This window comes from Silene latifolia, unplaced genomic scaffold (assembly GCF_048544455.1).
Source record: "Silene latifolia isolate original U9 population unplaced genomic scaffold, ASM4854445v1 scaffold_20.1, whole genome shotgun sequence".
Lineage (NCBI taxonomy): Eukaryota > Viridiplantae > Streptophyta > Magnoliopsida > Caryophyllales > Caryophyllaceae > Silene > Silene latifolia.
Window position 1 is genome coordinate 11,093,544 of NW_027413163.1, and position 13,667 is coordinate 11,107,210.

Below are 13,667 nucleotides of genomic sequence, written 5' to 3' on the forward strand. Positions count from 1 at the left end.
CGAAAAAAGATAAATGATCCATACACCTAAAATAATGGGGATGTAGTAAATTAACCACATAATTTATGAACTATGTGCAAATCAACTCTCTAAGTTTCACTTGTAGTAAATTAGCCTCATAACGTCCCAAAAATGTGCAATTAAACACAAATCAAGTTTTTTACCATTTTCTTAAATAAAACCTATTATTTTCTATTATAAATATATTTCTTATATAATTAAATATAATATTCACATATTCAACGAAAAATGCGAACCAATTTTAATATAAACAAAAATCTGGTCATGTAACTTTTCATGGTAACATCACTAACAAGTAACAAGTTTCATATTAGGAACATTTTTCGCTAAATAAATTATAAAAAATATTTGAACATGTTTTTTAATAAACAAAAATTTTAGGATTAAAATCTAATCAAAAATTTTGATTTTCAATAATAATAAATATTTAATTAGCAAATTTTATTCTTAAAAATTAGATATGTGGTTAATTGCACACTAAGAGAAACTTAAGGGGTTGATTTGCTACATTTACAAGTTAAAGGTTTGATTGCACATAGTATCAAACTTATGAGAGTGATTAGCTATACAACCAAAATGTATGAGAAGCATATCATGATTAAAGTTCAAAGATAATAATAGCTGTAAAAGCACGATACTCGATTTCAGCAGAAGATCGAGAAATAGTGTGTCGGATTTGCAACGAAGGGGGTACAGCCAAATGTATTTCTTAATATTATATCAGCAACATACATACTCCATTTATGAATTTATTGTGATAATCATATATTGGCTATAATGCAATTCAATGACTCATTGAATGCTATAGCACTACAATTTATAAATATTACTCCGTATTATAACATTCTCCTATTAGAGAAATAACCTGTCTCTGCCTTTCGCTTCCCTTGTAGCTGGGCCCCCCGCCGTAACATTGGCGTAAGATCAATGTAGATGCGGCCTTTTCCCCCTCCTCCTCGGTCACTTGTTTTGGGTGTGTTGTTAGGGATCCTGTTGGTTCTTGGGTGCACGGGTGGTCCAGCCGGTGTTTTGCTACTACCCCTTTTATTAGTGAGGTCCTTGCTATTAGAGAAGGGATCCGTTTTGCGGTTTTGTCCATTGATAAGTTTGTGATTGCTTCCGATTGTATTAATGCCGTCAATGCTATCTTGAGCCCGGCCTCTCCCTGCGGGCCCTTTGCTAACATTATCATTGAGTGTAGGGAACTCTTACAGGCCTCACCAGGTCTGAAGCTTGTGTTTGAGAAGAGATCGGCTAACAAAGTTGCGGATGCCCTTGCCAAGTTCTCCGCGGCGGATGATAGTCCTTCTAATGGTTGTTTTAGTTGGGATCATTCCCCTTCTTTTGTTACAAACTTATGTATGCTTGACTTTTTAGAGGCTTGCACGCCTCTTAATTCCGACCTCCCTCCTTGATGTACTTGAACTTTGGATTTCTATTTTAATTTAATGCTCATTTCGACCAAAAAAAAAGAAATAACCTGTTCGTACGGTTCCCTTGAACTATACAAATCAAGGGCAAAATGTAACAACATAATTAGTACCACTAGGACAAGTAAAAGTACTTGTAGGATCATCCTTAGGGTAACTATAAGCAGTAGGGCACAAACCCTTAAAATACTTGGAGTAATCGGTGGGTCCACAGCTACCAGAATTGCAACAATACTCATCTTTCTTAAACACCGTGTGTTGTAACGGAGGCGTCCCGTTACCCAAACAGTTAATTGATAAGGCGATAAGAACAATAAATAACGAATGTAAATAAAGTTGACACAAAGATTTACGTGGTTCACCAGTAAAATAACTGGCTACGTCCACCCTGCGAGGAGATCAAATTTCACTATAGTGGAGAAAATAGTACAGCAGTAGACCGGTACACACGCGCTCAATATGAGCCAAAAGTATACCCTATTCTACCAACAAATATAGTAGTCTCAAAGGAACAAAAGAGACTACCCCAATAAGACGAAGGACAAATAATCTTGAGGCCTACCAAGATCTGAACAAACTCCTTCGATCTTCAAAGACAGACGAACACCAATAATAGAGCCCGGAACAAATTGAGTTTTCTTCTTCAGAAGGAACCTCACAAATCGACCCTCTTTATTGTGCTCTCAAATCTCTATCTTCTTTAACCTAGAATAAAACTTGGATCTTTATATATTTATTCCACCCAAGATAAAATATCTAGACTAATAAAAAATAACTAAATAATACTAATAGAAATAGGAAATTATATACGGAATAATAATTTCCTAAACTATGCGTACAAAACAAACAAAACAACTCACGAAGCAAGTGCACTAGAACCAAAGTCAAACCTTCAAATAAGAACCACGTTCCCAGCAAACATGCACAATTTCATTAATTAATGAAACAGCCACATAAGCGACCCGCAGTGGAACATGTTTGAGTCGCACGAGACAATGACCCATATTTCCTTTGTTCTTTGTTTCGCTTCTTCGTCTCGCCTTAGATTAGTCCGTCTGTGACACAAATTCAAGGCACAAATTCCTAACAAATCTCCACCTTGACTTGAATTATTCAAACACGAACCCAAACAAGAACCAAACCCCAAATTAGCTTCAATAGAATTGATCCTCAAGTCACTACCTATCCCGGTAGTCTCCATTTTGACTTGAACACAACTCCCAAAATGGACAAATGAACCAAGTGTGCAACAAATGTGACCAACATACGAAGTACCCAATGTAGTAAGCTGAAAACTACCAATTATACTAAGTACCCAACATACCTTCATATACCAATAGAAAGGCCAAACGTAGCAAACTCCGAAGAGGGCAAAAGCTACCAAACGCCAACACAAATATATGAGATACCAAATGTCACTATGATGGAACGGTGTACCAAAACAACACACACAAAATCTCAAAAACAAAATCCCCTCCAAAATACATGGCTAAATGTACCGTCGTACCAAACTGTCCTAAAAAGAACACAAACGCCACGAACAAAACAAATGTCTCACTTGAGTATACTAGGTGTCATGACCACCACAAAAATGCCTACACCAAGGCAACAAAACTCAAGTCGAAACCAAACAAAAACAACATTCTAAGTGAGCACAAATTACCTCCATCAAGGTACAAATTGTTAGACAAGATAGTCCAACCCAAAAGCTCCAAAGAATAAACTTCCGTCGAAGTTCCAAATGACTCCTTATGAGGTCCCAAACGGCTCTCTTTCAAGAGCCACAACAGCTCCACCTGGAGCCCCAAACCGCCCCATCTCTTGGGGCGCAGACCGCCTCAATGAGGCGCAGAGACAAAAGTAGATAGCTTGTCTTGAGAACCCTGTAGCTTGACCTGTACCGGAATAGACTCCACCTTACCGTCAACACTAACATTCTCACTAAAGCTATCCAAACCCGAATTATCAAGAATATCACCAAGTGACCCAAGTGACCCAAACTGGATGTGCTTCAAAGTATCATTCACATATCCAAGTTGCATATGCCCCAACTTAGACTCGAGAGAGACAGAAGAATGATTACCTGATGCTTCAACAGTCAGCACAGTGCCTTGAAGGACATAAACAGTTACTTCCTTAACACCCCTCCAAGTAATAGAAGAACCCTTACCAACGCACAATGATCCACCATCACCTTGAAAACTGTAGCCCTGATCAACTAACATTCCAAGTAAAACAAGATTTCTCTTCAAACGTGGAACATGCCTAACACCTTCTAGGAAGACAACAACACCATCACATGTCCTAACCTGAACAGTACCAACTCCAAGCACCTCATAGATAGACCCGTCACCCATGGCAACATTAACCCCATGTGAAGCTTCATAAAAAGTAAACCATTCCCTAAAAGGACACATGTGATAAACGCATCCCGTATCCAAAATCCAACTATCCGAAGAACGTGGAACAACATCAACAACGAGAGCATAATCTTCCTCAGAATCGTATTTAGCAACCTTTTGTGCAACAGCAGAAACACCAGCTTCCTTCAACTTAGGACACTGATTTTTCCAATGACCGGGTTCCTTGCAGTAATTGCAGACATTCTTACGAGGACCCTTAGACTTGGCTTTACCCTTACTAGAACCCTCCGAATTAACAACAAGCCCTACAGGACTACTGTCTATAACACCACCTGACGCTACTCGGCGCAAATCCCTAGTGTGAAGCGCTGACCTCACTTCCTCTAGGGTCAAATAATCTTTACCAACAACAAACGACTCCATAAAAGTCTCAAACGAATTTGGCAAAGAAACTAACAAAATTAAGGCAGCATCCTCATCATCTACCTTAACATCTAAATTACGTAAATCAAGTAAAATAGAGTTAAGACGGTCTAGATGGTCCTTGAGAGACGTACCTTCCTGCATACGAAGACCAAACAAACGCTGCTTAAGAAGCAACTTGTTGGTTAGAGTCTTTGTCATATACAAAGATTCCAACTTCAACCACAAACCTATAGCAGTTTCCTCATCGGCAACCTCAACCATAACATCATCAGATAAAGATAACAGAATTAAAGAATGAGCCTTCTCCTCCAAGACCACCTCTGCATCTGTCTTTGCTTTCTTTTCTGCATCAGACGAACTACCTGCTGAATTTGCCTTTGAGATAACGGACAGGACGTCTTCTTTGTCTAAGCAAAGCTCTCATCTTTAACTGCCACAGCTCAAAACTATTTCTCCCAGTGAACTTTTCAACATTCAAAACATTCGTAGACGACATCTTTTCACCTGAAAATCAATAAACCCAAATAACGCCTAAAAGACAACTAACGCGGAAGTGGATCCCAAATCAGAACCTTAGCTCTGGTGCCAATTGTTGTAACGGAGGCGTCCCGTTACCCAAACAGTTAATTGATAAGGCGATAAGAACAATAAATAACGAATGTAAATAAAGTTGACACAAAGATTTACGTGGTTCACCAGTAAAATAACTGGCTACGTCCACCCTGCGAGGAGATCAAATTTCACTATTGTGGAGAAAATAGTACAACAGTAGACCGGTACACACGCGCTCAATATGAGCCAAAAGTATACCCTATTCTACCAACAAATATAGTAGTCTCAAAGGAACCCTGGCTGGACCACTACCCAAACACCCTTCACCAACACCTAACTAGACTCTCCTCCGACCATTGCCCTATTCTTGTTAGGTCCTCCCCCCCTTCCCTGACTCGGCCCAGACTCTTTAAGTGTGAGTCCTTCTGGCTTAATGATCCCGGTTTCCTTCCCCTGGTCTCGACCTCTTGGCTGAACTCTCCCGACTGTGTCACCTCTAAGCTTTGCTCTCTTAGCAGTGCCCTTACCCTCTGGGCACGTGACTCCTTTGGTAACTTAGTTATCAAGAAGAACCGTCTCAACGCTAGATTACTTGGAATCCAGAAAGATTTGTGTTCCCACCCCCACTCTGCCTTCCTCCATAACCTCAATGACTCCCTCCTCTCTGACCTGGACCGTGTTCTTGACGCTGAGCATGATTACTGGAAAGACAGAGCCCGTGTTAACTGGCTGACCGATGGTGATCGGAATACCTCCTTCTTTCAAAAGTCTGTCACCCTCCGTCGTTGCTCTAACCGGATCACCACTTTAGTCTCTGACGTGGGCCATTCTATTTCCGGGCATGATGATCTCACCTCTCACATTACCTCCTTTTTCAGCACCCTCTACTCTACTGAGAAACTTTGTGTTCCCCGTCTGTCTGATGCTCCCCACCCCTCACCTCTAACCACCTTCTTCATTCCGTGTGAGGCTGAGATCAGAGCCAGCCTCTTCTCCCTTGGCTCCAACAAAGCCCCGAGGCCGATGGATACCATGCCGGGTTCTTTAAAAAATGCTGGCCTATCATCAAATCTGATCTTGTTCCCTTCCTGCAGCACATCTTCTCCAACAAGCGCATCCCCTCGACCATAAATGGCACCTCTATCTCCCTTATTCCTAAGATTCCCTCCCCTCAATCTATCTCCAATTTTCGCCCCATTAGCCTTTGTAACACTATCCATAAGCTGGTGACAAAGCTCATTGTCAACCGCCTTAAGCCCTTTATGGCTGACATCATCTCTCCTAACCAAGGGAGCTTTATTCCTGGCCGGGGCACTGATACCAACTTTGTTGTTGCTTCGGAAATCCTTCACTTCATGCATACTTCTAAGAGCAAAGTTGGTTGGTTCGCCCTTAAACTTGACCTTGAGAAAGCTTTTGATCGTCTGGAATGGGATTTTATTAGGACGTGCCTCATAAAGGCTCGTATTGATAGTGACACCATCGCCCTTATCATGAGTTGCATTTCCACCTCCTCCTCCCATGTCATCATTAACGGTTGCCTCTCTCCTTGCTTCCTCCCCTCTAGAGGCCTTAGGCAGGGGGACCCCCTCTCCAACTATCTCTTCATCATATGTATGGAAGCTCTCTCCACCCTTATCCATAGTGCTTGTCTGGATGGGGATTGGACGGCCTTCCCCATTGGGAAAGGTGGTGCTTCCTTCTCCCATCTCCTCTTTGCTGACGATATCCTCCTTTTCGGCAGAGCCTCTGAGCGCAACTTGTGCACCCTCCAAGACACTCTTTTCTCCTTCTGCTCTTCCTCGGGCCAAAAAATTAACTGCCTCAAAAGCAAGCTTATCTTCTCCAAGCACACTCCCCCCTCTGATATTGCTCTTTTTGAAACCTCCCTCGGTATTAAGACTACTAAGACCCTTGGAACCTACCTTGGTTTCCCTCTTACCCATAACAAACCTAAGAGAGCTGATCTTCACCACATTGTTGACTCCATTCAGACTAGGCTTACTTCTTGGCAAGCCCGGTTCCTGACCCGTGCCGGCAGACTGTGTCTCATCAAGTTCACCCTCAATGCTATGCCCTCCCACTCCATGCAGTGTATCCGCCTCCCCTCTTCTATTCTCCTTGATATCGATAAGATTACTAGATCCTTCCTCTGGTCTGGCCACTCTTCGAAGAAACTCCATCTCTCTAATTGGGACCTTGTCACCCAGCCCCTTGCCTCTGGGGGCCTTGGCATTAGAGCTTCTCGCCCCCTAAATGATGCCCACTCCACTAAACTTAGCTGGAAGCTCCTTTTCAACAAATCCTCCTTGGCACATAGTGCCATTAAAAGTAAATACCTTCATCACTCCCCTTCTCCGTTTCACACGGGCTCCCATATTTTGAAAATTGTGGGACTTGGATGGTCCACCCTTAAGCAGCACCTAACTTGGTCCATTGGTGATGGTTCCTGCATCTGCCTTTGGGATGACCCCTGGTCTCCTTTGGGACCCCTTAGGAGCCTTATCTCTGGCCCTCTTAGCTTGAGCTCCAGAAATGCGAAACTTAGCACTCTTATCCATAATGGACAATGGTCCTTTCACTCCCTTGACTTCATCCTCCCTGACCACGCCATCACCGCTATCCTTAGCATTCCCCTCGTCTCCACCCCGAAATCGGACTTTATCACCACCTCCCTTGCACCCAAGAACAAATTTTCCGTTGGAACCGCCTACTCCCATCTCCTTGACACCCCTCCTCCTCCTCTCCCACCCTTCTCCCCTGATCTTTTTTGGCTTTGGGACATCCCCTCCTTGCCGAAAATCAAAGCCTTCCTCTGGCTTGCTTGGTGGGATAAACTCCCACATAACCACACTCTCCATGCTCGATCCATCATTCCCTCTCCTAGGTGTACTCTTTGTGCTAGTCCCTCCCTCCCTAAGTCCACCCTCCATGCTCTCCGAGACTGTGATCTCGCGGCTGCCACCTGGTCCAACTTTAACATGAACCATTCCTTCTTCCTCCCTGATCTCCAGCTCTGGATCTTTGAGAACTGCACTGCGAAGGGCGAGTGGCCCACCCTCTTCTCCTTTATTGTTTGGCGTCTCTGGACTAGACGCTGTGATACTATCTTCTCCCCTACCCCTTCCCTCCCCCCTCCTTTGCTCTGCAGCTCCATCTCCTCCCAGGTCGCCTCTTGGCGTGCCGCCAACTCTCGTTCCTCTCCTACCACCCCCCTTAGCTCTCATGTCTCTGCCTTTCGCTTCTCTTGTAGCTGGGCCCCTCCTCCGCAACATTGGTATAAGATCAATGTAGACGCGGCCTTCTCCCCCCTCTCCTCGGTCACTTGTTTTGGGTGTGTGGTTAGGGACTCCGTTGGTTCTTGGGTTTTTGGGTGGTCCAGCCGGTGCTTTGCTACTACCCCCTTTATTAGTGAGGTCCTTGCTATTAGAGAAGGGATCCGTTTTACGATTTTGTCCACGGATAAGTTTATAATTGCTTCTGACTGTATTAATGCTGTAAATGCTATTTTGAGTACGGCCTCCCCCTGTGGCCCTCATGCTAACATCATCATTGAGTGTAGGGAACTCCTAAAGGTATCACCAGGACTGAAGCTCGTTTTTTAGAAGAGATCGGCTAACAAGGTGGCGGATGCTCTTGCCAAGTTCTCTGCGGCGGATGTTACCTCTTCTAGTGGTAGTTTTAGCTGGGACTATGCTCCCCCCTTTGTTTCGAACTTATGTACTCTTGACTTTTTAGAGGCTTGGACGTCTCTAAACCCCGACCCCCCCCTTGATGTACTTGAACTCTTTGCCTCTTTTTTAATTTAATGTCCGTTTCGACCAAAAAAAAAAAGGAACAAAAGAGACTACCCCAATAAGACGAAGGACAAATAATCTTGAGGCCTACCAAGATCTGAACAAACTCCTTCGATCTTCAAAGACAGACGAACACCAATAATAGAGCCCGGAACAAATTGAGTTTTCTTCTTCAGAAGGAACCTCACAAATCGACCCTCTTTATTGTGCTCTCAAATCTTTATCTTCTTTAACCTAGAATAAAACTTGGGTCTTTATATATTTATTCCACCCAAGATAAAATATCTAGACTAATAAGAAATAACTAAATAATACTAATAGAAATAGGAAATTATATACGGAATAATAATTTCCTAAACTATGCGTACAAAACAAACAAAACAACTCACGAAGCAAGTGCACTAGAACCAAAGTCAAACCTTCAAATAAGAACCATGTTCCCAGCAAACATGCACAATTTCATTAATTAATGAAACAGCCACATAAGCGACCCGCAGTGGAACATGTTTGAGTCGCACGAGACGATGACCCATATTTCCTTTGTTCTTTGTTTCGCTTCTTCGTCTCGCCTTAGATTAGTCCGTCTGTGACACAAATTCAAGGCACAAATTCCTAACACCGTGCATGGGTTGTTACAACCTCCATTAGTCTTAAGCTGACTAGGGCATTGGCCGTTAACGTCCGCGGTACACGTGGGACCACTGGTGCATCCGTTAGAGACGGGTACAAATGTCATTGGGACGTTGAACCCGTCAACCAACGAGATGTCAAAGAAATCAAGGTTGTTGAATTGGTTAAGGGAGTACTCAGCTAAAGTGTTAGGAGGTGTACCATATGCGGTGCACTGTAGGACCCCACCACAGTCTCCAGTGGTACAGCGGAGACTATTACCCCCGGTTGAGGTACAACCTGTCCGTGCCCAAATACGGGCACTTGTCTGGCCTGGATTGGCTGTGACGGTCCATGTGTCACATACCAGAGTTCATCTGTTGGCCACCGCCTGGGACGGCTGCGGCCCAGACAGTGTAAGGGCAATTGTTTTTAACAGTAAAGGTAGTTGCATTAGTGGTAGTAGAGAGTATGAGGACTAGTAGGGTGTACAAAATTGGGAGACATTTCAAGTTGGTCATTCTGAAACAAAGGGAGAATGATTTTTAAGCTAAGTTGTTTGATGATTTGGGGTGAAGATTGTAGGGTTTATATCACTACTACAGATATAGGCTATAACAACGGTTAAAAACCGTTGTTATATAAAAAAGCGGACGTTGTTAATGCGTCCGTTGTAAAAGGTTTTAACAACGGTTGGTTTTCTTAAGGAACCCGTTGTTAAAACTATTAACAACTGTTTTAAGTATAAAAACCCGTTGTGGAAAGTGTGACTCAATTTTGTGGGTAAAGTTATAACAACGGGTTGGAATATAATTTAAAACCGTTGTTATAACTAAAGACAACGGGTTGTTTATAAATAACCGTTGTTGTTTTGTGGACAGCGGGCCGCCCACGGGGGCGCTTGGTGAGAAGGTTGAAAGCCAAGCGTTTGCATTTTGTATGGAGTCGCCACCAATTTTTATGGGAAATTGGAACCGTTCAAATACCTCGTGTCATGTCAAGACACAAAGTAGTGACATGAAAACTAAGCAATCGTTACCCTTAGCATTCTATGTCTAGAATGACTCTCGTGGATGCCAATGAACACGGGTGCTCACGGAGATCTGGAGTAAGGGGTGAGGGTACGTATTAGAAAGCTCTTTTGATCGAACACCTAATCCCGCCCGCCTCGATAGCGACCTCTACTAATGATTAGGGAAGTTATTTATACTTGATATACCGTCGGCTATATGCATGCAATGCAACATCCAAGTTTTAATCCTAGCATGTGAGAATTAATACTAAGTCGGTGAAACACGTAATTAGCATACAATTGGGTCGAAGTTGGAATTTAATGTTGATTTACATGTGGAAACATACAAATGATAAAAGAAATAACGATAAATTACAATAACGATAAATTACATTAATTACATTGGAATAGGCGATTTATGTCGAAAATACCTTTAAAACGGATAATTTGAGAAAAAGAGATAAAAGAATAAAAGAACAGGAATTAGGTGATATTACGGATAATAGTTGATTGTACATGGGCTAATTAAACTAAGTCAAAGCAACAACGGAGTTCAGGGACAGAAATCATCCTGGAACAGGCGCAGCAGAGCTGCGCCCTCTGGAAGAGGCGCAGCGATTCTTTGCGTCATTCCCAAGTGGTGAGTTCTCTGAAGCGAGCGCAAATCGTTAATGTCAATTGATGATTTTAATGGTTAATTGATAATAATTACTCGGATGAAAGTGGTTAACATGTTGTTTAACATATGAATGGGTCATAAAACAGTAAAACATGAATGAGACGGAATTAAACGGATTAATTACATGATTAATGATATTAATTAAAAATTGATGAATTAAACTAATTAAGCTAAACAGGTTACTAATGACGAATATATGATGGATAAACAGATACAAATATATCAACGACGAATTCCAGAGATTCAATATGGGTAAATCGAACCTCTAAAACCCGAATTGACTTTAATGACGAAAACCCGCAAATATGAGTTACTTGGGATTTAAGTCGGATTTATGATGATTAAGACATGTTAATGATGAATGAATAATACACATGTGATTATTAAATTATCAGGTGAAAGAATTAAAGAGAAACATACGGAAACAAATAAGAAAGACGAATTACAGAGGACGAAGAAGAAGAAAGAAGCGAGAACAGCGGCGGCCTCACGAAGAGGCGCAGCAGAGGCGCGCTCCTTCAAGAGGCGCAGCGATTTTGCGTCTTTTCTCTCGTCGATCTTCGAAAAGCCGTAAAAAAAGGTTTTAAAGATGGTTTTAGAAATCGGTTTTAATGAGGTATTTTCGACATGAACCTTACAATTGTGATACAATAATTAAAATACAATAAATAAAAGAGGAATTGTACACCCTCAGACTTACATGTTGACGAAACGAGATGAACTAAGATATCGATTAGTGAATGCTCGACGCGAATGCAAAGAGAGTGCCCTCGTAAGAGGAAAACGATTGAAATAAATTGATTAATTAGATTGATTATTGTGTAGTTGGTCAAATTGGTCAGTCATGCAACGGAGAGGCTGATACCCGGAAGGATCCGAGCTTACGTGGTCGAATGTTCAAGCACGTTGGCGCCAATTAGTAAGAACGAAGTCTAGAATGCAAAGGGAGAAGAGAAGGGCGGACACTCGCGTGAGAAATATAAGGAGCGAAGGCTCCTATTTATACTAATCACGTGAAGGAATAGGGTTTCAGAGACTCTTTGGAAGTGAATCTCGGAAAGATATGAAAAAGATACGTGGAACATGCAGAGAAGGGCCTGGGAAGAGGCGCAGCGACCAGCGCATGCGTCTCTTGGAAGAGGCGCAGCACCTGCTGCGTCTATTCCCAGGAGGTTTCCTCCTGCTGAAGAAAGATTTCCGCGTTTGAGTTATGGTAGGACGGAAATAATCCGATCTTTCTTATGAATATTACGGGATATTATTTGCCAAAAGATAAAATTTGTGAAATATGGAATAGAAATATCCGGAACATTCCAGAACATTCTGACTCGGGATTTAACAGTTATCAGAAAATGGAGACGGTTTTTGACCCGGACTCCGAATGTACTCTAATTACTGCCAAAACGACCGTATCAGGACGTAGATGACAACTATGAGGTCGACATTAATATTTGAGCAATCACTTGACAATAATCTTACGAACTGTCACAAATCGTTCCGCGAATCAAACATGCGGCCCAATCATCACCGGGTGGTTTGCGGGAGGTGCAGAAATGAGGTATCTACAGAGCCCCCACTTTGACTGAGGCTTGGACAAGGCGAAAGTCAAAGTATAGCCACCAGGTCAATCGAAGATTACAACCTGACGACTATGGCGACGCGAGGCGGCTCAAGGGGTCTGAACCAAGGACCTGTCGTCGGGAAAATTTTAGAGTCTGTCGACTATCGGGGAGGTATAGTTTATTGAGGCATAGAGCACGTTTTGCGAGATGGGATGAGTGATATGATTGTGTGTTGAGTAATGTAAAAGTAAGAGAATATGGGCAAGGGATGATGTGAGTATAATGAGCGTGAGAATAAAAAGATTGAAAAGTAAGGATGCGGATAGTGGCAGCTTGAGATGTGTAACGAATTATGGAGGGAGATGGTTAGAAATAGAGTTGAGTAAGGATATATGTAGTGAAAGTGCGTTTTAAAGGAGTTGAGAAGAGTAGTATATAGTGAACTTTGTGGAGACATGTCGCGAGGTGGATTTGGGAGATTTGGTTTATTAAGAGATGAAACTACTGTGTGATTTCCTTGGGCAATTAATGGTACAAAAGGAATTCTGATTTCTAGAGAGGTACAAAGGAGATGCAATTGTTAGAACAGTGAACGTTGATTTTATGGATAAACTAGAGGCAAGAGTGATTAATGGCATAATAAGATAATATTTATGGTAAGAAAGAGTGAGATGATATCGATATAAAATAATGGGATTTGAGTTTTGGAGCAATGAAAAGATAATCGGAGCACTAAAGAGTTAGATAGAAGTAATAAGGAGCTGAGCTATTAATGGTATTTTTGAGTATAACGAGAAAAGAAGGATGAAAGTAAGTTGAGAAAAAGTTCACCGGAGTTATGTGACATAAAGTAAGGAATCGTCGAGATGTATGATACTATCAAGGGTAAGTAAGTTAATAGTTATACAGAAGTTTCAGGACAACATGATTAATCATGAGTTTCGAGGAATTAAGGGAGTATGAAGTTGGTGGAGTATTTGCACGATACGAGATTTTTGGTGGAGAGTTAGATGGTGATACAATTAAGGATAGTATTGGGAAGAATGTTGAGGTAATTTTGTTAATGGGTTGGATGTTCGTTATTTGGGATGTCAACCAAAGATAGGAAACAAATCGTGATGTTTAGAGATGAGTGTAAGAGGTTTGATGCCCGGACAGCGGTAGTGTTATGGTTTGTGACTAGTGGTTAAGGGTAATGGTATATTAGAAAGGTAAC

General features: G+C 42.0%; 1 pseudogene; it reads right to left on the reverse strand.

Annotated features, from left to right (window-relative positions):
• Nucleotides 1-1,523: 1,523 nt before the first annotated feature.
• Nucleotides 1,524-9,719, reverse strand: LOC141638221 (protein P21-like; annotated as a pseudogene).
• Nucleotides 9,720-13,667: the final 3,948 nt, after the last annotated feature.